The following is a 26,147-nucleotide window of genomic DNA, read 5'->3' as shown; positions in this document are numbered from 1 at the left end:
TTTTGTAGAGACACAGCCCCTTTAAGCTAAGAGAGCACTAGACTGGCTATTACATTCCAATATACATAGTTGGCAAGCAATTATAGACACATTTATATTTTCCTGGAGATCAACCACGACTAGCATAAGTTTCCGCTCTACCCACTGCTATAATTTACTATTTTAGCACCAAGGAGACAAAATTTAAACCCCAAAATATGTTAATATAAGAGACATATAGTCTAGAGAGGTTAATGCCACCATTAATACAGATAAGTGCCTCGCCCTACACAGGCGACAGCCAGTATGTACTTAGCATGACCTAGTTTATTCCACCTGACTAGGGTGGAGGGTGTAATCCATGTAGTTAACATACTGCCAGAGTCTTCTAGGTCAAATGTCTAATACAACGCACTATAAAACCATAAGGAAAGCTTGACTCACAATATATTTCTTCATTCAGTGACAGGTAGGCAGGTCACTGGGCTGGGCCAGATATAAGGTGCAATAAAGGGTTACTAATAGAGATGAGCAAACCTTGAGCATGCTCGAGTCGATCTGAACCCGAACATTCTGCATTTGATTAGCGGTGGCTACTGAAGTTTGATAAAGCCCTAAGGCTATGTGGAAAACATGGATATAGTCATTGGCTGTATCCATGTTTTCCAGACAACCTTAGAGCTTTATCCAAGTTCAATAGCCCCAGCTAATCAAATACCGAACGTTCAGGTTCGGATCGACTCGAACCCGATTCGCTCATCTCTAGTTACTAATAATGTGAAAGCAACAGATATGGTTGGTGTGAAGGTAAGCGAGTTACCATAAATCATTGTCCCCTAGCTTCAGACAAGATTCTACTGTAATACTGGCCATACACATTAGACATGTATCAGCCTAACCAGATGATTTAAAGGAGAAGTCCAGCAAAAATTTATATTAAAGTATTGTATTGCCCCCCAAAAGTTATACAAATCACCAATATACACTTATTACAGGAAATGTGCGGGCTGTGGCTGCTGGAGAGGATGATGGGAGGGGGACACTGAGGGACACAGGGCACTGGAGGGACACTCAGCATCCCCCTGCCATCATCCTCTCCAGCAGCCACAGCCCGCACAGCTCTGGGAGTCGGGTCGTGACATCACCATGTTATCCAGGAAGTGACATCACCATTTTATCCAGGAAGTGAAGCCTTAATGCAGTAGTAAGTGCAGGAAAAAAAGCACTTTATAAGAATTTCTCGTAATAATTGTATATTGGTGATTTGTATAACTTTTGGGGGGCAATGAAATACTTTAATAAAAATCTTCCAACGATCTAATGTGTATGGCGGCATTCTGACTCTCCAATAATAGCAGATGTTGGTGAAGAGAAGGGTCAGGGATATAACATATCTACTGGCTGATTCTTTTGTTCTCAGGGAAATATGTCATCAACAGAGGGGTCTGGCAGAGGTTTACTTCTTTTCAATTCAGAACACATGCATGTTCATTAAAGCAAAGCATTCATGATTATAGGGGAGACAGGAAGAGGTGAGCAGACTTGCAAAACTGTTTGGGTTCAACAACAAGCTCTAAAGCCGAACGAATAGTCTTGTGTAATAAAAGACAACTGTCAGCCGACGTGAACGATGTCGGCTGATCATTGTCTGTGGTTGTGATGTTGAAAGACAAACGAGTAAGATAGCAACGTGCAAAGGAGCGGCGGCAGCAGACTGCTACTAGCCTCTATAGGCTAAGTCCAAAAGCACGTTAACAGTAGCTTTTGGACTTGGATTATATTGTCCCAATAGGACACTGGGACTGGGAACTATTGCATCCATCTTTCTTCCTTTTTCATATATGGACAGTTGACCGAAAGTGGGAAGTGCTGTAGTTTTTCCCCTTTTTGTAGATCTTCTATGGGCTGACAATGCTCTCTGCTGCCACCTGTCTGTCTCAGGATGCTCCAAGCCACCTAATTTACATACTGATTAAAGTGAACAGTTACAGAAAAGATAAGGTTAAGAAAATTACCTTTATTCTTGGTGTCCACGGCCCTATAGGAACATGGGTTACAGGCTTCTGCTGTTAGTTTCCCTTTAAAAGGTTTATTATGTTGAGCAGAAATTTTTTTTTTTTTACATAAAATAGAAATAAACAAAAATAAAATAGTAAACAGGGACTGTCCATCCTAAACTACCTCCTTAGGACGAGGCCTAAAACACTGGTTTCCCAGACAGCAAGCTATACACTATATCTGTCCCATGTATACTGCATCAGCAAACCTACAGAAATATGTATTCTGCAATTATTAGGTGTGAGCCCTGAAAGGTGAGCCAGGCAGGAGAACGGCATGGTAAAAATGGTTATATTTCATGTGCTGCGGTGCTTCAGTTCTGAACCAAAGTGAGAGAGAGTGTTCAGCCATACTCCACAATGCATACCCTCCCTGCACATGTGCCATACTGCAGACAGCAGGGACAGGGGGTGCACTGTCCACCATTTCTCTAGCTAATGTTGTTTTATTGTGGCCCTGTAACCTGCATTACAGCTTAACTTTACATTTTCTGATCGTATTTGTCAAAATTGTTATATATATTATTATATATATATATTATTTTGCTATAAAGTGTTTTTATGCTGTTGTGTTTTTACTGTACCAAAGTTTCCACTGTTTTTAATAAACCTACTTGTTGATGTAATTAGATATAGTTAATATTTAATATTCTCACATGGATATAGAGTGGTATGGGGGGGGAAACTGAGAACTGGGAAAAAAAATCTATATTTCTTGTACAGTTCCTATTTTGCCTTCCCACTGACAAGCACTTTCCTCCAGCTGCTTCAAGTCATTGAAGTTATTTTCTTCTCATGCCCCCCTCTGCCTTCCACATACCAAACTACAGGCCGGAGGATAGAAAACACCAGTCTGAGCCGACATCCTAACGGTCTGTAAATAATGTCCCTGCTCTAAACCCTCCACATCATATCCTGTAAAAAAGAAAAGAATCCCAGAAAATAAAACATGGATGTGTGTACACAGAGAGAGATGGGATAATAGGCTTACCATACAGTGTGTGTGTGTGTGTGTGTGTGTGTGTGTGTGTGTGTGTGTGTGTGTGTGTACACTTGAGAAAGATCTCCCGATGAGATTGAAACGTTGCATGTGATTTTTTACTGAATATGGATTAAAACACTTTGGATTTTTCTTTACTATTACGCTTGTGCTGCGGAATTCTTGGAACATATATATATATATATATATATATATATACACATACATACACAGAGCTTTCCATTTAGTGATCGGTGTGTGTATGTGTGTATGTGTGCGTGTGTGTGTATATACCCATACTTTACATTCATAGTCAGATATCATGAATCTCTGTGCAGATCAGCGTGCAGTCACAGCAGACATTGAAGGACCTTGCTGCCATAAATATGTCCCACACCACCACGTTCTGTGCACAGGCCCGAAAAATAAGAATTAGGCTGCATTCACACATTCAGTGATTGTGGTCCGGCAGCTACCTCCGTGATCCGTGCAAAACAGTGCGTTTTGCATTCGTTTTGTATCAGTGTCCGTTTTTTTTCACGGATCTGTCTTACAGCATTTTAAATTACATTGATTACATCACATCCGTGTTTTTCACGGATGAACACGGATGTCACATCAGTGTACATCCGTGAAAAACACAGATCTCATTGATTTCTATGGGGAATCCTTTCCGTGCATCCGTTCCGAGTAATGACATATCCTATTTTTTAAAGGAACGGATCACGGATCCGTGAAATCACGGAACATCTGAATAGCCCCATAGAAAGCAATGGGCTGTAAAATTGTCCGTGCGCACGGATCCGTGAGCCCAGACAACTTCCCGGAACGTGTGAATGCAGCCTAAAGCTCCTGAACAGATCTTGACTAGCCTGGTACGTATCCAGGGGGAAGGTGATCTTACAGCATTACTGCAACTGCACATCAATCTACAACCCCTGGTAAAAAGTATGGAATCACCAGTCTTGGATGAGCACTCATTCAGACATTTCATGCTGTAAAACAAACTCAGATCAAAAACATGATACAATATTAAGGTCATTCCAAAGTGCAACTTGTTGGCTTTCAGGAACACTCAAAGAAATGAAGAGAAAAAATTGTGGAAGTTAGTGAATGACACTTTTATTGACCAAGCACAGGGAAATAAATATGGAATCACTCAATTCTGAGGAAAAAAGTGTGGAATCATGAAAAACACATAAACAAAAGACCATTCAAAATACATCACTAGTATTTAGTTGCACCACCTTTGGCTTTTATTACAGCTTTCAGTCTTTGAGGCATGGACTTGATGAGTGACAAACAGTATTCTGCATCAATTTGGTGCCAACTCTCTTTGATAGCAGTTGCCAGATCAGCTTTGCAGGTTGGAGCCTTCTTGTGGACCATTATTTTCAATCTCCACCACAGGTTTTCAATTGGGTTGAGATCTGGACTATTTGCAGGCCATGACATCGACTGAATGTGTCTTTCTTCAAGGAATGCCTTCACTGTTTTTGCCCTATGGCACGATGCATTGTCATCTTGAAAAATTATTTCATCATCTTCAAACATCTGTTCAATTGAAGGGATGAGAAAACTGTCCAAAATGTCAATGTAAACTTGTGCATTGATGGAAGAATTAACCACAGTCATCTCCCCAGTGCCTTTGCCTGACATGCAGCCCCATATCATCAAGGACTGTGCAAATTTGGTTGTTTTCTTCAGGCAGGCCTCTTCATAAATCTCACTGGAACGGCACCAAACAAAAGTTCCAGCATCATCACCTTGTCCAATGCAGATTCTTGACTCATCACTGAAGACAACTTTCATCCAGTCATCCACAGTCCATGATTGCCTCTCCTTAGCCCATTGGAGTCTTGTTTTTTTATGTTTAGGTGTCAATGCTGGTTTTCGTTTGCTTTCCTGTATAGAAATCCCATCTCCTTTAGGCGATTTCTTACGGCTCGGTCACATACATTGACTCCAGCTTCCTCCCATTTGTGCTTCATCTGTTTAGTTGTACTTTTTCGGTTTTCAAGACAAATGGCCTTAAGTTGTTTGTCTTTACGCTTTGATGTCTTTCTTGGTCTACCAGTACGCTTGGCTTTAACAACCATTCCATGCTGTTTGTATTTGGTCCATATCTTGGATACAGCTGACTGTGAACAGCCCACATCTTTAGCAACCATGCGTGAAGGGTTACCTTCTTCAAGAAGTTTCACAATCCTCTCTTTTGTTTCAAGGGACATTTCTTTTGTTGGAACCATTGTTCTCGCCACTCCACTTCGTCCAGCAGCCCTCCAAGGTGTCATGACTGCAGGTGTTTTTAACTGCAGACTAATGGGCACATCTAATCTGGGGCAGGTGTCCAATGAGTGATTCCATATTTATTTCCCTGTGCTTGGTCAATAAAAGTGTCATTCACTAACTTCCACAATTTTTTCTCTTTATTTCTTTGAGTGTTCCTGAAAGCCAACAAGTTGCACTTTGGAATGACCTTAATATTGTATCATGTTTTTGATCTGAGTTTGTTTTACAGCATGAAATGTCTGAATGAGTGCTCATCCAAGACTGGTGATTCCATACTTTTTACCAGGGGTTGTACACTGAGAAGAACCTTGAAAGTTACACTTTAAAGGGTACTCTCATCTGGAACATGTATGACAAATAGACAGGATATACCATAGATGCAGACATCTATAAGAAAATCAAGGGCCCCCTTTAGCCCCCTCCAGCTCAAAGGCATAACGTCCATTGCAGCACCACAAGTTGTATTATGGAAACAGCCTATCTGGTGATGCTATGGGGTCACACAACTCTCTTTAAATCCTATGGGAGTCATGTCCCCTTTAAAAGGGATGTGTTGCTTTGCCTGGCCTGGCCCTTTCAGTATTCCTTATGAATACCACATTTTTTGTGTTTGCGCCCTGCCTTATAATGTTATTGTCAGTCACATGGTCAGCTTATTGCATTAACCACCATTAGTGTCTATAATATGGTCACTATCGGGTATGGTTCTCTTCTTCAACCTTCAAAGATGCCCTAAGGGTGTGTTCACACGTACTGCATCCGCAGTGTATGTGACGCTGCGGTTCTTATACCCATCGAAATCTATTGTAAACATTTTCTGCAACAGATCCGCAGCATATTGTATTCCCCAGCTGTCTAAAAAAAAAAAAAAAACGCCGGCTATCTAAAATCCGCAATCCGCACGCACATGTAGTTTTTACGCAGTAGCAAAAAAACGCAGAATACCTACAAATTTCCAGCGGATTTCAGACGTGAAATCCGCTGCGGATGCGGTACGTGTGAACGCACCCTTAAGGTCACTGGTACACTTGATAGTGATAACTGGACTGGATCCTCACAGCAGAAAGTGCAGAAATTTCCATTCATGTCACAAACGTCCGCTCCATTCCAGGTACTATACTACTTCCGCAATTCAGTCCAAAAGCAAATGCAGATTAAGACGCCATTATTATAAATAACCTCAGGTCTCCACGGGGGACACTTCCTTTCTGCAGCTAACAAACTGACATGGAAATGCACATTCTTTTGTCTTTACACTTTTTAGTGGATTTTCAAATCTCTGTCTCTGACTATACAACGGCCGATAGTAGCAGCCACGCAGCTCTGGAATGTTACTTAGTATTTTCCTTTAACCAATGAAACATTTTGGCAACAAGCAACTAACTCCCTCTGGGATCAAGGACCTCAGGGTTTCTACCACAAGCATGACCTTTGGTTTTTTTCCAATTCAACACAAAAATTAAAACATCTAAAATAAGATTTTATAGATCCAGCAATTAAAAGGTGCATACTATATTACACACAATAATCTGTATATATTTATTTTATTTTCTAGATTACAGGTCTGACCGCCCCAATTTACCCATATTACGTTAGTCATTTTTATTGTCTATTTCAGGATAAATTTGCATCATATACATTAAGCCATTATCTATAGACTAATATGGGATCCATGTAATGGATACAGTGTGAGCTTTTCTATGTACATGCAGAACACATGACTGATAGATGTCAGTGTTAGGCATCTGTTTATTGCATCCACAGGCTAGAATGATATTTGCTTAATGGATCTGTATAACTATACTACACTGTACTATCTTGTAGTGTACAGAGTTCCAGCTTAGGAATCCATTTGGCTGTGAAATAAATATGTGACCCTTGTACAGATGGATAACCATGTCAGCCATTTGCGGACAAACAATGTCCCATTTTATAAACTCTCTCACGTCTCTGAAGAGCATAAGAAGAGCTCCCATGTGTACAAGATTTTTCACAACCGTCCTAGGTATCCTTAAGCTGGGTTCACACTACTTTTTTGCTATCTTTTTTTTGCAAAAAATGAGATGGAAAAACGGATTTGTGTGCATCCGCTTTGATCCGTTTTTCCATTGACTTCCATTATAAAAAAAACACATTTTTGTGTACGTAAAAAAAAACAAAAAAAAACGATGCGTTTTGATCCTTTTTTCTATAATGGAAGTTAAAAAAAAAAAAAAAAGGATCAAAATAGATGCACACTAAAGGCCCTATTCCACGGGTCGTTTAGAGGAGCAATATCGTTCGTATTCGGCCGATATCGGCCGCTACGAATGATATTCGTCCCGTGGAATAGAGTGCAACGATCAGCCGACATCGTTCATGTCGGCTGATCGTTGCAGTCGCTTGTTTTTCAACATGTTGAAAAACAAGCGACTGATATAGCAGCGATCTGCTGCCGTCGCTCCGTTGAATAGGAGCATCGGCAGCAGACGCTGCTGTATCCTATGGGCTGCCCGGACGATCAGCGATCCCCCGGGCAGCCCCCCCGCAGCTCCCCGCCGCCCCCTCCCGCACTCACCCGCTCGCTGCAGCCGCGTTGAATAGCGGCGGCAGCGAGCGGGGAACAAGGAGCAAACGAGCGCTAATAGCGCTCGTTTGCTCCTCCAAACGACTCGTGGAATAGGGGCATGAGGGCCCTATTCCACCGGACGATTATCGCTTGCATAATCGTTAACGATTAACGATCTCAAACGACCGCTATTGCGAAAGACCTGAAAACGTTCACACATTTCCATGGAACGATAATAGTTACTTATGATCGTAATTGCAATCGTTTTTCTTCGCTATTTATTCGCTATTGCGTTCGTATCTATTGCGAACGACCGAACGATGTCTTATTCGATGTGAACATTTTGCAAACGTTTTGCGAACGAGCAACGATAAAAATAGGTCCAGGTCTTATAAAGCGATCAACGATTTCTCGTTCGGTCGTTAATCGTTAACTGCATTTCAACCGAACGATTATCGTTTAGATTCGAACGATTTAACGATAATCTAAACGATAATCGTCCTGTGGAATAGGGCCCAAATGCATCCATTTTTCCATCCATTTTTTGCAAAACAAGAGTAATAGGAGTAGCCATAAGTCACACACCATAGTTACTGTAAAGCAAAGAAAAAAAAAAGTCACAAAGTTTTAATGTAACCAAGACTAATTTGGGGGAATATTTAATTTTTATAGTTTAAAGGCGTAGGCCCTATTCACAGTATGCACAGGATAGGGCATATCTAAGAGACTGCAGGGGTACCACCCACTGGGACCGCGAGATCCCCGTTAATTTGAGCTAAAACATTTTCCACACCATGGATCAATCGTCAGACACCTTTTCATCAATTTTTTTTTTGCAGAGAGTGACAGTAAAACATAGCAGAGTTCAGCAACTGATCCATATTCTACAGTCATCACCTTTCGACCTATAGGTTTTATCTGCTAGGGTTTTCCACAAACAATACATTCCAGTCATTGATGTGTTCCAGGTTGCATGGATGCAAAAAGCCAACAGCCATTACACGCATAGAGCTCTAACATGTGTAGTCATGCATAGCTCCATACCTGCACAAGTCTGACCGGACGGGCTGCAGGTGGCTGTGGCACACTGACATCCCACCACACACCATTACTACTTGGAATGCCGCCGCACCACATTCTCCACTCGCCTCTGCAGCTTTCCTCCAGTTATAAACAGTGTATCGCTGAAGTGTACACTGCCCTACTGGACTCACAGCACTAGAACTGTACTTTTAGACTACTTCTTCATAAATAATGTGAATTACCTTTTTATCACAATATCAATCCATTATTCTATGACTGGAATTACATGTCCTCATGTTTTACAGTGGGCAACAATCCTGGGCTAGACAAATCCCAGAAACTCCTAATATACATTAGAAATCTGTCTGTCTATGGACAGTCTTGGCCCCATTTACTTCAATAGCTTGAATATAGTCAGGTAGTCAATATGTTTCAGCCATTTCCCACACGCAAGTGTCTTTACTTGGACTGGTCTGCTGAACTGGTGGAAATGACCAATGTAGTCACCAGCTAATTATGTTTAGGCTATTAAAGTAAATGAGGCCCGTGTGTCTCTGTGGCAGGTTGCCAACCTATATGAGCATCGAAGGGCTATGTGGTAGTTTGAACCAGCCCTAACTCCTATAGCATTACAAAACCACTGGTCTGAAAGGTTTATAGACAAAATTATTGCTTAAAAAAATGATTGCTTTTAGATGTCCATTTGGCTTATAAGCACGATAAATATACAGTACTGATCTACAGAAATATGGACAGACTTTATATACTGTAGATGTGAGGGGAAGTGGATACATGTAAGTAACAAGGCGCCACTCCTATAGCATAGTATTCAGCTGGATTACCAGGTGATCCCTTGACATGACCTGTCCACTGCACACATGTATGGGTGTGCGAGGAGATTATGAAGGGATTACTCTCCCATTATCCCATAACTCATCATAGTGACAGCACTACTACAGCTGTGATAAAATAATAAAGAAGCACTTATTCCTGAGCTTCAGTGAACACCCACATGGCTCCGACACAATAAGTCATCTCCATAACTGAGGAAAGCAGGAAGACGACTTCAGCAAAGGAAGAGCCGCCATCCCAGCCGGGGAATGTGTACAAATATAAGCTACGGCAAAAGAAAGAGGCCGCGCATCACGTACTATAAAGAGCTTCCTTTCCTGTACATCACCTCCTCTAGTGGATATCTAGGGGCTCCCCAGGAGTCAAGTCCCGTGCAGGAAGAAACAAGACTTCTGCCAGGGACATCCATTCCGGGAATCCATTTAAGTGTTTCCAATTCATGTCCTGGTCTAAAATATAATGGACAGGAAGCAGGCCCTTCCGTGCCGCCTCTTCTACTATGTAATGTCATCAGAGAAGAATGTCTCTGTAGCTTTAAGCAAAATATTAATAACTGCATAGGAATCCAAAACATCCATCTGATAATAACAAAGCAGCCACAGCTCCTTGTATTAGTAATCCCAAGTGCAAAGCTTAATGTATGGGCATACCGTCACTATTGGTGTGTAACGTTTTCTCCATGTATGGTTCCATGTTGCGAAATGGTTGTTTTTGGGGTCCATTTTAAACATCCACAGGATAACGCTTAGAAATTTGTCAGCAGCACCAATGGCTTATCCGACAGATCCTCCCCAATAGTGGCACCAATGCTTTAGCCAACAGATCCTCCCATCGGCGGCACCAATGTCTTAGCTGACAGATCCTCCCATCGGCGGCACCAATGCCTTAGCCGACAGATCCTCCCATCGGTGGCACCAATGCCTTAGCCGACAGATCCTCCCATCGGCGGCACCAATGCCTTAGCCAACAGATCCTCCCAGTTGGCTGCAAGAAGTGCTGACATTTTCATTAAAGAACGCTCTATATTGAAGCAAGTCCACCACTATAATGTATATATTGAAGCAATGGCAACCACTATAATGTACATGATGATGTATTATGATCTTCCAGCAACTTCAGCTCCTTTAACTCAGCAGGAAGGGTGCAAGAAAAATGCATTACTGTCTTATGTACACGTTATTAACTTTAACTCCAGTGCATTAACATCCATTACTAAGGCAGATACAACATCCTTGTAATGATCTGCATAGAGGATGACAAGGATACCAGCTATTAAACTGGCCATTACAGGAGGTATATGAGGATTATTATGGCTAAGCACTGTAAAATATTTCTCAAGTCAGCACCTCTCATAGAGAACTGCTGCTTACCAATGAATTCCATAACATAACAAGTCTGAGGAACAGCTTTTAAGGGCTCGTTCCCACTGAGCAAAAGCAGCTGAATTTCTGCGCTGAATCAGCGCTGAAATTTCAGCCGTTAAAATAGGTGCAGAGCTAATTTCCATTGTGTTGAATGGAAATTCTGCTCTGCAGTTCACACGGTGGAATTTCCGCACTGAACTAATCCGCTTTCCGCCAGAAGAATGAACATGTTCATTCTTCCGCTAGCGGAAGCCTATACAAATCAATGGGGCTCTGATTTTCTGTTTCAGCGCGGAATACAAGCGGAAATTACTCGCTGAATCAGCGCGGAAATGGGGAAAAGGGGGGGGGGAGGAGGATTCTAGTATATGTTCTGGTATAGTCTAGTTTACTCACCAAATACTCGCTGAATTTCAGCGCTGAATGCATGCGGATTCAGCGCGGATTCCTCGAGTATTCCGCGCTGAATTTGTCAAGAGCTGATTACGAGCTGAACACTTTCCTAGCTGAATACGCAGGGATTCTGCTTACATTCTGCTTATATTCTGCTCGGAATTCAGCGTCAGTTGATTTCAGGCGGAAATATTTCCTTGCGTAATCCGCTCCTTTTGCTCTGTGTGAACGTAGCCTAAGAGTGCGTTCACACGTACAAGATCAGCAGCGGATTTCATGCTGCGAGTTTGCAGCGAAATCAGCTGCGGATCCATGTAGTGTGAAGGTCTATAGGGTTACATATCCGCAGCGGAATTTTCATTCCGCTGCGGATATTTAACCCGGCCCCTTTAACCCTCTGTAGCTCCCGGTCCAAAGCATACATTACCTGTTCGGCCCCACAGCTGTGTGTAAGGCTCCCACCTCCTGTAAAATACGCTGTGGATCCTGTAAGTGTGAACGCACCCTTAATTGCCCTGAGGTTATCATAAGTTAAAGAAAGAAAACAACTCCCAGTGACCTTTATGGTCTATGTCACAGGCAGTCACAAGGACAGCTTGAAGAGTTACTGGCCCCATAGCCATCTTCCCCACTAGCTAGCCTATCTTGTCTGCACTCATGGGGCTCATGCACACTGAGCAAAAGAGGCGGATTTTCGAGCAGATTCCAGATGAAATTCTGTTCGAAAATCAGCCTATTTAAATTGAGCAAAGCAGTTTTCCATTGTTTTCAATGGGCTTTGCGCTGTGCTTTTCACACAGCGGAATTTCCGCCTGTAAATTTCTGTTGTGGATCCAATTTCCGCCCAAAGAAGTGACATGTTACTTCTTTGGGCGGATTCCGCTAGAGGAACCCTATAGATTTCAATGGGGCTCGAATTCCGATCAAATTTTGCTCTTATTGCCAGAGCAGAATAGAAGAGGAATTTGAAGCAGAAATCTTTCCTCGTCTTTTGCTCAGTGTGCATGAGCTCATAAAGTGTGGGTTCACACTGAGGAATAGGTGAGGAATAGGCAAGGAATTGAAGAGGAATCCGCTCTTATTTCAGCTTGAAATTCCTCATATAAAATATGTACAGAGCAATGTCCCATTGTGTTCAATGGGATTTCCATATAGGCAAACTCACTTCTACTGAAAGTACTGTCTGAAATGTTCTACCTAGGAACTAAGCAAATAACTTCTTAGTGGACAAAAGCTCATTTACTTGTTTTATTTTATTGCTCTATATAATATATATATATCTCCAATATTCTGGAAGATGTGCACTAGAATGATTACAGAATTACACTGTTATAACAATAATCTCTCATGGACCAAAATTCTACAAATCTTAGAAGATCCAACAGTGTCGACAGATGACTGAACTTTACAAACTCTGAAAGTAAGACCTTATAAGTTCTAGTCATGCGACTGCTGCGTAACCATTCACCTAATATCATTTTTAAAGCAATTCCAAACGTGAAGTCACACGGTATTAGATTCACAACACTGATGTGCGATTCCATGGCCGGTGGTAAGCATGCATGCACTTAGCGAGATGTGCTGACATTACTTTCAATAAGCTCATCACACACAATACTATAGTGGGTTAGAGTAACTAATACTTTTATTACCACAACGCATGCGGTACCTGCGCTCTTGCTCTTCATAATAACTAAATACACCTGCTGAAAAACAGAAATGTAAAAAAAGGGAAAAGAAAAAGTTACAAAGGAAAGTAAATGGAGCAGAGACCAGGAGAGAGCGTCTAGGTAGATTAACATTCTTCCAGTATTCAGGTCCTTATTCTTTTGTTCCTTGTGACAGCAGTATACATAAGGACTCAGCACACAGTCACATTACAGCTCTGTTTAGCATGGTGCCATAAATTGGGCTCCAAAGAAATAATATGCCTCCTTGTACAGAGAGAAAAAAAATTGTGGCAAATGTGATGGTATTATAAAGATATGGGGGAATCACTACGGGGAGAGGCCCATAGGAGTCTGCACAGAAACTGTGTGCATGGAGCCTTACACTGATGTAGACAAAAAGAACATAAATACAGCAATATTGTGCCAGGAAATAAATCTACAGTAATTTAGTGGACAAAGAAAAATACAATGGGGAAAACAATGGAAATGGGTCTTAATATAAAGAAACGTTATTATTGTAAAGATATAAGTCAAAATGTGATCTGCATATATGTCACCATTTATGTGAAGAACATTTACCGATTATATGTTTCTCTTAACATTGGCTCTTTTTGGACCCCATCCACACAGCCATACTTTGTTGTCTGCAGTTGCAGAACCGTGAGCACAGATTCTATAGAATACAGTAGCGTCTATGGGTCAATGCACACAACTGTGAATGTCACAGGTTCCATAGAATCATCTTAGAGACCGTGCATTATAGTCTCGCCCATGGCGGTGTGGATGAGGCCTTAGTTCTAGGTCTACATGTATTAGCCTGTACATCAGACTTCTGGTAACCAACTCTGAAATATGACAGGTCAGATTTCAACTCAATTCATTCTACAGTCAAGAAAAATAACCATTGTTGGGACACATATGGCCATTGCCTGAACCTTATTTTCATTATATGTTATTAAAAAAAATAGCATCTAAGCCATCACATTTTAAAGACTTCATGGTTTCCGTTAGAACAGAAACCCCAATGGAAGATCCTAAGTGTCAAACTCAGGCCCTCCAGCTGTTGCAAAACTACAATTCCCATGATGCCTGGACAGCTGTCTAGACATCATGGGAACTGTAGTATTGCAATAGCCTGGAGGGTTCAGGTTTGAAAACCCTGTGCGAGACAATGGATATCAAAAGTGCCAATCAGAATCCACTGGCTTATGAGGACAGCTGCTGCATGCTGTGCCATCATTCCCATCAAATCGAAGTGTAGTAAAAACAATAAAAAATTATTCTTAATAGTCATTACGATAGTTATTACACTTTATTAATGTAATGAAAACCCAAGAAGACAGCTAGAGAGTTTTCTGATACAGGTATTTAAATGTCACATGATGACTGCTCCAAAATGTTGCTGTAGATAAAGCGTTCCTCTACTGAACGACTGGACAAGCGGGAAATGTTCACATTCTTTTGAATAACTCGTTGTAAAAGAAAATGTGGACAAAAAATAATCCCTCTTCCCGGATGAGGAGGGTACCATGAAGTAAGCCCCGCAGTATCTGACCTGTGTGGTCCTGCACATGTACCCTGGAAGCCGGTCATCATTTATCCTGATGGAATATGAATAAGAAAAGAAAAGCCAGGCAAACCATTACCTCGATGACCATGAAGCCCGCACAGTACAGACACCGCGGGAAGTGTCAGATGACAGCTACAGACAGTAGATCTTATACAAAGACAGTAACAGGTGCTCCCCACATGCATGCACCGGCAAGATTGATGACACCAAGATGCTCCTGGCTTTATTTACTTTACTAAATCTTCAAGATCTTTTCCAGACATGAAACTTGGAGTCAAGGAGTCAAACTCTGCGCTCATCAAGTGTCTGTTTCATCAACTTTCCAAAACCCCAGATGGGGAACAGAAATCTAACAGACCCATTCAGTCAACAGAACAAAACTTTGCAAGAAAAGTTTGTACATCATGGTTTTGGGAATATCTGGCCTAACACACATGAAATACGTACAGCTGTATGTCTGTCTATTGCATTATATTATATTGATAAATTGTTATTGTAATCTCTTCAGTATTATGCAATGTGTTTTCCATGTCTGCCGTAATATCTGACAACACGTAATGAACAGTTCCAGCAAGACACAAATTGAGAAATTAGTAAATGACTTCTTGGTGGAGAGAAGTGCATTGATAAAGGTTACTAGATAGCAGGTATATACACACATAAAATAAGAAATTAATCCAAAGTAGAGGTAAAACCAAAGTCTCAGGAGCAAAAATCTTTACAAGTATCCAGATGTTTGAAGTTAGGCAAGTTCTAGTCACACGACTGCCAACCTGGAAATCTTAGCAATGTTGCCATTATAAATTCTTCTTACAATTACAAGGTATCATACATAAACATCTTCTCTACCTTGGCCTTTGCAGCCCATCCCAGCCCCTAGTGCAATTCAGACAATTTTCAACCCTAGACCATACCCATAAATGAACGCAGAGTCCTGAATAAACAGAGACCTAAACTGTTAGGGTACTATTACACGGAACGATATCGGCCGAATCGGCCCTATCCGGCTTATTATCGTTCCGTATAATAAACACAACGATCAGCCGATGATCGTTGATATAGGTCCAGACCTATAATTGTCGGCCACAGACTGCGCACCGCTACGTGTAATAGCGGTGCGCGGACGGCGGCTAACAATTTGCAAAAGAATACATTACCTATCCATGGTCCAGGGCTCCTCCTGCTCCTCTTCTCCCCGGGTCCCGCGCGCTAAAGCTCCAGAGCAGCCTGTCTTAGCTGACGGCTGCTTAGCCAATCACAGGCAGGGACCGCCGCGGCTAGTGATTGGCTGAGTGGCCTGTCAGCTAAGACAGGCCGCTCTGAAGCTGCAGCGCGCAGGACCCGAGGAGAAGAGGAGCAGAAGGAGCCCTGAACCCGGGATAGGTAACGTATACCAGTTTAGCAAGGGCTGCAAGGACATCGGTAACTATGTCTCTGCAGCCCTTGTTAAACGATTATTGGGCCGTGTAATAGGCCATGTAAACGAGTGCCGATCTAGGGGGATTAGCGCTCGGTTACATTATCGGGCCCCCATCAGCTCTAATAGAACGCTTACAGTGTCTATGGCTACCCCTAAGCAAACACAGGGCCCCTAAACAAATACTAACTCTAGACCAGTCCCCAAACATATAGTCATGGCCTGTTTGGTTCCAACTTTAGGGCCTATACACATCATCATGTGACTACATCTGTGCAGGTTCTGCATATATTTGTGCCTCTAGGGATTAATGCACATGGCAGTATCATCAAAGGCTTGTCAAAACGGAGAACAAAAATAAAATATACCCTATACATAATAAATGTCGACACACACACACACACCCAACTAACAACAACAAACACACACACACACACACACACACACACACATACATACAGGGAAAAAACACTGAGAACATACACATAGCTCAGACATGGATAATGCAGGCCATCCCCAGTGAATTTAGCAGAGTCAGGGGAGAGGAATGCGAATCCCAAGAGGGCTATCGTGTGAGGAATCTCCTCTTTATAAATGGTCACTTGTTGACCTTTCCTTGAGTTTTCTTTAAAGTTCTCCGTGTATGCTATGACACCACTGTCAAGGGTTGGCCATCACTTACAGTGACAGGTCAGTGCATGTTTTCTCTTAGCCTCTATCCCACAATTATTTTTTTTATAACTCCTGCAAGGAAAAAGACGGCCAAAACACAGGGTCAAGGAATTGTCAAAGGGATGTGTCGGCATCTGCAAAACAATGCTCTGTAAGACTCCAAAGACCAAAAAACAGAATGGAAAGTCTGTTCAGCAGGTTGGGTTCTGGCCTTCAAATGACACATTTATCACATTAGGCGCCATCCATCTGCACGAATGTGGATTGTCTGCATGCATACAGGGCAGTATGTCAGCTTGTACATGCTTTTTTTTTTTTACCTTCTTTTAAAAGACATCAGAAACCAACAGACAGTAACATAATATAATATAATGGAGCCAATATATTGTATTGCATCAAAGACCTCCTGGACTTCCATACGCCCTTGTAAACAAGATCAACACAAGACATCCTGCCCATAGGACAGACACCCACACTTATCTTCTGGCATGTTGTCATGTCTCCAGGAGGCTTGTTTTTTATATTACAGTGAAACCTTGGGTTATAAGCAAAATTTCATCCTGGAATACGCTCGTAATCCAAATCACTCGTATATCAAAGCAAACTTTCCTATAACAAATAAATGAAACGCAGACAATTCATTCCACAACCCAAATAAGGTAGGTAAGGTGAAGGGGTCAACCAGTTAACTCTCTCTCCACACACAACTCCCCACAATTCAGGGGTCAGAGGTAAGCAGCAGAGATGCAGATGGGCACCGGAGCAGAGACAGAAGGCATCTGTTCACTGGCAGAATTGATCAGGTACCAGTTGGTTGAGATAAGAGGGCTTCCTAGCCAGTACAGTATCGGGTTGGAGACACAGGGGGGTTTGAATTAAGAAATCTGGCTCATTTACCAAATTATTTAAAAAAAAAAAATGTATTATCTTTTCTTGCAAAACATTCTCAAACCAAGTTACATGTAATTTTAGCTTTTACTGTATATCCAACTCAGTACTTGAGAAAGGGATTTTGGCAAAAGGGTTAAGTTATTTTACACTCTTTACTGTAGAGTTTGGTGGAGATCCCATCTACTGTGGCCATCATTGTCAACTATAGACAGCAGAAGGATCTAGGTTAGAGATTGGGAACCTTCCAGCTGTTGCAAAGTTACAATTCCCGTCATGCCTGGACAGCCAAAGCTTTTACACAAGACAGGTAAAAAGCAAGAGCTTCTATTATCAGGTAGTTTGGTTTTATTACACACAGCTCCTTATACATGACTCTTAGGGCCCTATTCCACAGTAACGATAATTGGCCGGATCGGCCCCATTTGGCCCGATTCGGCCAATTATCGTTCGGTGAAATAGAGAGAACGATCAGCCGATGATCGTGTCATCGGCTGATCGTTCATTTAGGGCCAGACCTAAAATCATCGTTCCCCCACCACGCATCGCTACGGTTGAATAGCGGTGCGCGGCGGGCGACCGACGATTTGAGAAGAAACAGCAGCAGCAGCATCATCATCATATATTACCTGACTGCAGGGCTTCTTCTCTGCGCTGTCTTAATCCCCGGGTCCCGCGCGCTCTATTTTCTGAATGGCCGGTCAGCTGCCAGAGCGCTCAGCCAATCACAGGCCGGGACCGCCGCGGCCTGTGATTGGCTGAGTGTGGCCTTTCAGCTGACCGGCCATTCAGAAGATAGAGCGCGCGGAACCCGGGGAGGAGACAGAGCGGAGGACAAGCCCTGCAGCCAGGTAATGTATGATACTGCAAGGACATCGGGAACAATGTCCTTGCAGCCCTCGCTCAACGATCATCGGGCCATGGAATAGGCCCAGTAAACGAGCGGCAATCTAGCAGATCGCCGCTCGTTTACATCGTTGATCGGGCCCTGCTCGGCCCGTGGAATAGGACCCTTACTGTCCTGTATTACCTTCAGAGGCCAGGCTTCCTGCTTATTCTACATCCCATGTGCGGAGGAGCCGCTGGATCACTGCGTGCAGAGAGCAGTCATACAGGATGAACCTCCAGACAATAACAACAAATATCCGACCCAATGCAATCCAAAGAGGAGCTCAGCACGACCGGACACTGCTCAGCGCTGGCTGAGGAACCAAATATTTCCTCTATTTATCCAGGCCTTTTCTTCCCAAAAAATACATATTAATGCAACAAGCAAAATCACATTCAGTCCAATATAATTCACAATTTAGAAGTGCAGTTAAAATGGCAGCGGAGGCACAGAGAGCTACTAAAGTTGGGGAACTGTAGATGTATAGAAAGTAGGGATGGTCCGAACAGAGTTCGGTTCGGGTTCGTATGGACCCGAACTCTCGGTAATGATTCCCACTGTCTGCCTGCTCCGTGCAGCGGGCAGATCCAGCGGGAGGACCGCCTGGAAAACTGGGATACAGCCATAGCCATAGGCTGTATCCCAGTTTTCTAGGCGGTCCTCCCGCTGTATCCACCCGCTCCACGGAGCGGGCAGACAGCGGGAATCTGATGCCGAGCGTTCGTGTTCATACGAACCCGAACCTCGGAGGGTTCGGACCATCCCTAATAGAAAGCATGACCACACATCTGATTTCAGAGGTACAACCATAATGTCTGCTCATCCGTGTTACTTCTACTTAGGCCTAATTCCTATGACAAGTAAGATGCCTTCAAACCTTCAAAGACTGTTATCCAAACAATTTTTCATGTGTTCTCTATGGGCAGGGGTTTAAAGTGACACTGTCAGCCCCTTTTTGCATTCTGACATCTCTACACAGGTGTAAAGGGTAAATTTAGCAGTTTTCATACCTTATTTTATATCATACGTCACGGTGCTTGTTCCAGTAAAAAGTCATCTTTTATCATCTGCGGATTGTGCTATCTGGGCAGGCTTCACAACAGCCATTGGAACTAAACGTTTAGGCCCCACACTCACCCACTGAGGGGGCGGGGCCTGTGTGTCGATGATGTCATCCACAGCTGACCACTTTTTACTGGAACAAGCACCATGACATGATATAAACGGGCTCTTGTGGAAGCCCTGCCCATTTACACCGCATAAAGTGCCTTCTTACTGATGGGGGACAGGATGATGGTAGTCTAATCCCACTGTTGGGAACATACACACACACAGTATATTATATACATATACACACACACATACACACTTACTTTTTCTTATTGCTATTACATTGTCAGGTCAGCTCACTTGTTTCTCGTTCGCTGCTCACTGTTGGCGCTATTACACGCAAAACCATCAAGTGGGGAGGAGTGGAGGGGCTGCAAGGAGCAGCGTGAGGGGCTGCCCAGAAGATCTTTAGATCGCCTGGATGGCCCATAGGAGAGAGCAATTGTCTGCTGCCGACGCTGTTATTACACAGAGCGTTGGCCAGCAAACCATCGCTATCGTTATCTGGATCTTAGGTTATGCTTTAAATCAATAACCAGCCGACATCAGCTGATCGTTGATGTAACACATGACCTATACACAAACCGATTATCGTACAGATCGGCTGGAAATCGGCCAAGTACGGGCAATATTCGCTTGGTGTAATAGCACCCAGTATTACACGGGCAGATGGGGTTCGATAATAACTGTAAACGAGTGCCGATCTGGTAGATCGGTGCTCGTTTACTGGGTCTAGAACACGGCCAATAATCGTTTAACAAGTGCTGCATGGATATAGTTACCGATGTCCATGCAGCCCTTGCTTAAACTGTATACATTACCGGTCCATGCTGCAGGGCTCCTCTTGCGCTCTGCTTCTCCCCAGGTCCCGCGTGCTCCAGCTTCAGAGCGGCCTGTGCCAGCTGACAGACAGCTCAACCAATCACTGGCCACGGCGGTCCCGACCTGTGATTGGCTGAGCGGCCTGTCAGCTGGGACAGGCCGCTCTGAAGCTGGAGCGTACGGGACCTGGGGAGAAGCAGAGCGCAAGAGGAGCCCTGCAGCATGGATAGGTAATGTATGCACTTTGCATATCGTCAGCCGCACACCGCTATTACATGTAGCGATGCACGGTCGGCCCCCAACAGTTATAGGTCCAAACCTATATCAATGATCGTTGTCATCAGCTGATCGTTGTGCTTATTACACGGAACAATAATCGGCCAGATAGGGTCGATTATCGTTCCATGTAATAGTACCCTTAGACTGCTTTAGTGTATGGGAAGCTTCATGGTCACTGCTTCTGAAGATTCCCTTCTTGAAGACAATGCAATCAAGCCTTGAAGGTCTTCTTTCATCTCTGTAACCACAGGATTCTCATCATGTATAGCGGAGATAACACGCTATAATTAACTGGATGAATAGAGAAAAACTTTTGGATACTTGTCATTTCCTAGAATTTATGATCCTCAAAATGCTCCCTTGTCTTGTAATGGGCACAGGCCTTCAAATGTGGAATTTCCTGTTTGCACACACTGCTAGAATCCTTGTCTTTCTGTTAATACTCAGCTGTATGTACAGAGCGTGCACCTAGGTAACACTATACACCAGTAATCTATCACAGGCCGGAGGCACGTGCAGAACACAGCAGGAGCAATAGAAGGCTACACAACTCAGCCCCTCCACCAAGAGCAGCGCTCTGCAATAACTATGGTTACTGACTATTACGATTTATTCCCTAAAAAGCATAGAAATATCTCTAGTCATCTAGATAGGAATGCACCAATACAAAAAGATATAAACGGATCTAGACAGTTAAGGCCCTATTACATGAAGTGATTATCGGCTGTATCTGGCTGATTATCGGCCAATACAGCCGATAATCGCTTTGTTGAATAAAAGGAAACAATCAGCCGACATGCGCGATGTCGGCTAATCGTTGTCTTTCAACATGTTGAAAGAACAACGATTTAGATAGCAACAATCTGTTGCCATCACTCTGTGTATCAGGAGCAGCAGCAGTAGCAGACCTCTGCTATCTTATATGGTCTGTCCGGACGATCTAACGATTGCCCGGGCAGCTCCCCACAGCCCATCCCGCTGTTACCTGGTCACTGTAGGTGCGTGTAATAGCCCCGGCAGCAATCGGGGAACAAAGGACAAGCGAGCTCTGACCTGACAGGTCGTTGCTTGTTTGCTTCTCTGAATCGGCCCGTGTAATAGAGCCTTTAGATATATCGGACTTGTTCTTCCAGCACACCCTACAAGCGATCCATCAAATGCAGGTCTGAGAAACTTGGAGTCAACACCATAAACTCTTTGTCTCATTCATGAATAACATCTGCAGTACGGCCAGGCCACCACCATTATGGAGTACAGCATGACACTACTTCTCCCAGGCCTGTGTTCGTTCCATAGTGCACCTGGTGCCTTGACTTTCTCTGTTAACACCAGTCAAGCACATGTTGCAAAAATGTGAATTATCAGAACAGGCCACCTTCTCCTATCACTCCATGGTCCAGGTCAGAGGCTCATCAGCACTGTCAATATGGGCACTCCGACCTGTCTGCACCTACATAGCCCTGTGCATTCTTCTAATAGCCAACAATAACAATTTCAGCTGTTGGTGCCACAGTAGATCTTCTATGGGAATGGACCAGATGGATTAGACAGGTACTTACCACTGCATATTGGGAGAGGCGCTGACCCAGGCACATAGCCATCACCATCTGGCCTTTGTCATAGTTCCTTAGATTTGCCTGCTTTCCTGCTTCCAACACATCAACGTCAAGATCTGACTGTTCACTTGCTCCAAACATCCCTTGACAATAACCACATCTATATCCTCAACCTGTCAGTTTTACAGCTCCAAAGCTCCACCTATGACCAGCTTTAATAACATGTCAGGGTATTACATAAAGGCAGTTACATGAAATATTGGGAGCAGGATGATTTCCCCGTGCTTACCCTGCAAAGCCTATAATATGGCACTTTACATCAGGTCCATTGAAGGTGCAGAAGCTTGGATTTAGCTAATGTATTTGCACAATTATCCGGGAAAACTGATTTTTCACAGCCCTGCATTTATAATAGACTCAGATCTATAGGGAGTGGCTGTAATAATATTATGGTAATAAAATGCAATGTTGTTGCTCCAAGGTAGAATAGATATTAAGATCTGCAAACAACAATGATATTATATGACGGATATGTAGAATACTCCTATTGTGACATGCATTAGGCTATGGTGTGTGTTTTCTTGCACAGATCACTAACATACTAGTGATTGATAAGTAGAATTGTATTTTCTTTAATGATGGCTCTTAAGAAATATCATTTTTCTTCAGAGTCTTAAACTGAGTGCTGCTGACTGCCCACAAGCGTCCATCAGTACTGACGGGGGGCAGCAACCTAGAAATAGCTGTCCACTTCCTTCTGGAGAGTGGTCTGGCTTATCTTAGGGCCCCATTACACAAAACGATTATCGTCCCTATTTGGCCGATAATTGTCTTGTGTAATAGAAGACAACAATCAGTCGATTGCACGAAGTGCACGATTCTGCACTTGTGAGTGCAAGTGAAAATGCTACATTCACAAAGTGATCCAAACTAGTCACTAGACAAGTATGTTTGGGACGCTGACATAAATGTGGCCCTGTCTGTGCAAATATGTTGGCATCCCATTTTGACAGGTTACCAATGTATATGTGCCTCGAAAGGTACAACTGCAGCGTGAATGAGACCTTAGATGTGATTTGCTGTTGCACAACACATGTCAACATCTGTCCTTAGGGGCTGGAGTTTAACTACTATTATGCACTACCTTTCTAAGGGTCCTATTACACTGAACGATTTTTAACGATTAACGACTAACGATAGAAAAGGAGATTGTTTATCGTTAACCTGAAATCGTTCACCATATTACACAGGATGATAATCGTTAGTTATGATCGTTACTATGATTGTTTAAGGCCCTATTCCATGGAACGATTATCGGCCGTATTCGGCCAATATCGTCCGTCACGGCTGATAATCGTCCCGTGGAATTGACAGCAACGATCAGCCGACATGGTTCATGTCGGCTGATCGTTGCAGTCTTTGTTTTTCAACATGTTGAAAAACAAACGACTGATACAGCAACGAACTGCTGCCGTCGCTCCGTTTTTTCGCACGATAATCGTCCCGTGTAATAGGGTCCTAAGTGCATGCTATAGATCACTACATTGATGGTGAAAGAGCTCCAAAAACAGCGCCACTCCTCTCCACTGGCATTGTCTAGTATTACATCTCCAGTCAAGAGAAAAGGACTTCGTAGCTCCTATGCTTTCCTTTGTGAAGGTTTTCTTAAACAATATAACAATAATATTATATTTTATATTGATCCATCAACATAATTTAATATATTCTGATAAGAATAGTCACCAGACTCCCTTTAGTCTCCATCAAATTATAGCTGACACTTCTTAGCAAACAAAAAAACCTTGAAAAGGTGCCAATTTGCCTCTGGCCACAAAGGATTACTTTACAGGATTATCATTAAACTGAAGACGACCATGCAAGCTGCAACTAATGATTCCAGGCAGGCGCATTACGCTGGCGACACGCACAAATTTGTTCTAAAGTGCGGCTCCGCTTCTGAGTGTCATTTTTCATCTATATATAATGTTAAAGTGCTTCTCTGCTGGCACACATTTTATGCCATATTAATTTGACATTAGTTCAAGCTCCAACTTGGGTCCTGGTGCCCAAAGGCTACATAAGAAGAGAGCAGGGTTAAAGGGGTAGTGCAGCGGTTAAAAATTATTCACTTAATAATACACATTACAAAGTTATACAACTTTGTAATGTGTGTTATATAAGTGAATGGCCCCCTTCCCCGTGTCCGAGTGGCTGAGCAGCTGATGACATGGCAGAGGGGAGCCAGCATGAGGGACAGCTGGAGCCTCCCGGCCTCCCGAAAAGGACGTTGTTCGACCCAAGATGGTCGACAGTAATCTGGCCGGCCTCCGAAAATGACTAAGTAACTGTAATTTAAGTGTCACTTTGCAGGAATCAATAAGGGATTTTAAGAAACCCTGTAATAAGTTTTAATAAACAAAAGTGTTTCCTTCTGTACTCCCCCCCCCTCAACCCACCTACCAGGTTTGTAGTGTCCATTATGGTCTATGGAGGGAAAAAAGGCTGAGGGGGGTTAGTGAGCAGGGAGAGGAGAGAAACAGCCTGTGTATAGGAGATAGCACAGCACAACATCCTACAATCATGACTCACCAGGGTCCCAGACCAGCACTGAGCAGTCTGACCTGTAGATCCAGTGTTTTATGTGCCGGACAGCCTCCAAACTGCAGGGGCTGCTTGTCTTCTCTTCCTGCTCACTCTTCCCATCTTCACTTTAATGTGGACAACTTTGCCTGAACAGGTGTTGGTGTGGGTGTGTGGGTGTGTGTGTTACACTTTAGAACACTGAAAGTTACACTCCGTTATACTTTCACTTACATGGTCCACGTCTCTATGGGATTAAAAAAAATTATCACATATGACCGCTGTTAGATTTAATGCAAGTTCCCATCAGTTTCCTCCATTACTTTGTTACAAGCACATATGTAGATGATCACTGCTCCTCTGTCTATTAAAGACACATGAATATTCCCAGTATAGTGTACTGGTCTATGTCAGGTAGGACTCAGCAGCTGCACAGCAATGACAACAGTGATATTCAGTAGCTGCCCTGTCTGCACACTGTAAAGTGACGATCCCGTAGTCTCGCTCTAGACAGAGCTGTACATGGCTCTTGTCTGAAGGTTAGCCGCATGTTATCCAGAGAACAGAGGAGGCCTGCTGTGCACATCACAGTCATACCTCACATCTGTCAGCTTTATAGGAACAAGTGAATCTCACACCCGGTCTAGAGACGTCAGCCATATCATAAAAGCACAGTAGGATCATAAAAAGTCACATAATACTAAAATGCGACTGCTGCAAAACAGTACAGAGCCAAGCAAAGGACGCTGTGAACCAAGGTTCTTGGCTAAGGATTAAAATAGGGAAGCTACCAACAACATTCAGTAGTCAAGATCTTCTAGACCAAGCTGTATGAGGCCCTGATAGCCCTGTGCAGACAAAATATACATGAGAAACAGAACTGTGATATACTTTAAAAGAGGTTATCCAAAGGAAAAAAAAACAAGCATTCATTGATTTCTTTATAATAAGAAAGTACTTCACAATAGGCCTGCAGTATCTATTCTTAGAATCACCGTCACAGGAACATAGTCCTGGAAGCTGTGTAGTCTGCTTTTACTGATGTACTAACACAGTCCTATGTAAATGATAGCACTAGACACCTTCTTGATCCTAGCCACGGCTGGGAAAGAGTGAATGTGCTACAGTATAGGGGGTTTAGTAAATACCCCTAAAAGCAAGGTTTGTTGTATAACAAGGTGTGTATCAATGAACTAGTTTAGGAGTT

The 26,147-nt window shown here is 43.0% G+C and overlaps 1 protein-coding gene across 7 annotated transcripts in view; it reads right to left on the bottom strand.

Annotated features, from left to right (window-relative positions):
• The window catches only part of MYO18A (myosin XVIIIA), a 258,536-nt gene that overhangs the window by 203,604 nt on the left and 28,785 nt on the right, over positions 1-26,147 (bottom strand). The gene's annotated exons all lie outside the window — the stretch shown is intronic.

The sequence above is a fragment of the Dendropsophus ebraccatus genome, chromosome 11, assembly GCF_027789765.1.
Source record: "Dendropsophus ebraccatus isolate aDenEbr1 chromosome 11, aDenEbr1.pat, whole genome shotgun sequence".
Lineage (NCBI taxonomy): Eukaryota > Metazoa > Chordata > Amphibia > Anura > Hylidae > Dendropsophus > Dendropsophus ebraccatus.
Note: the sequence above shows the minus strand (reverse complement) of the source record. Positions and strands in the feature narration are given on the sequence as shown.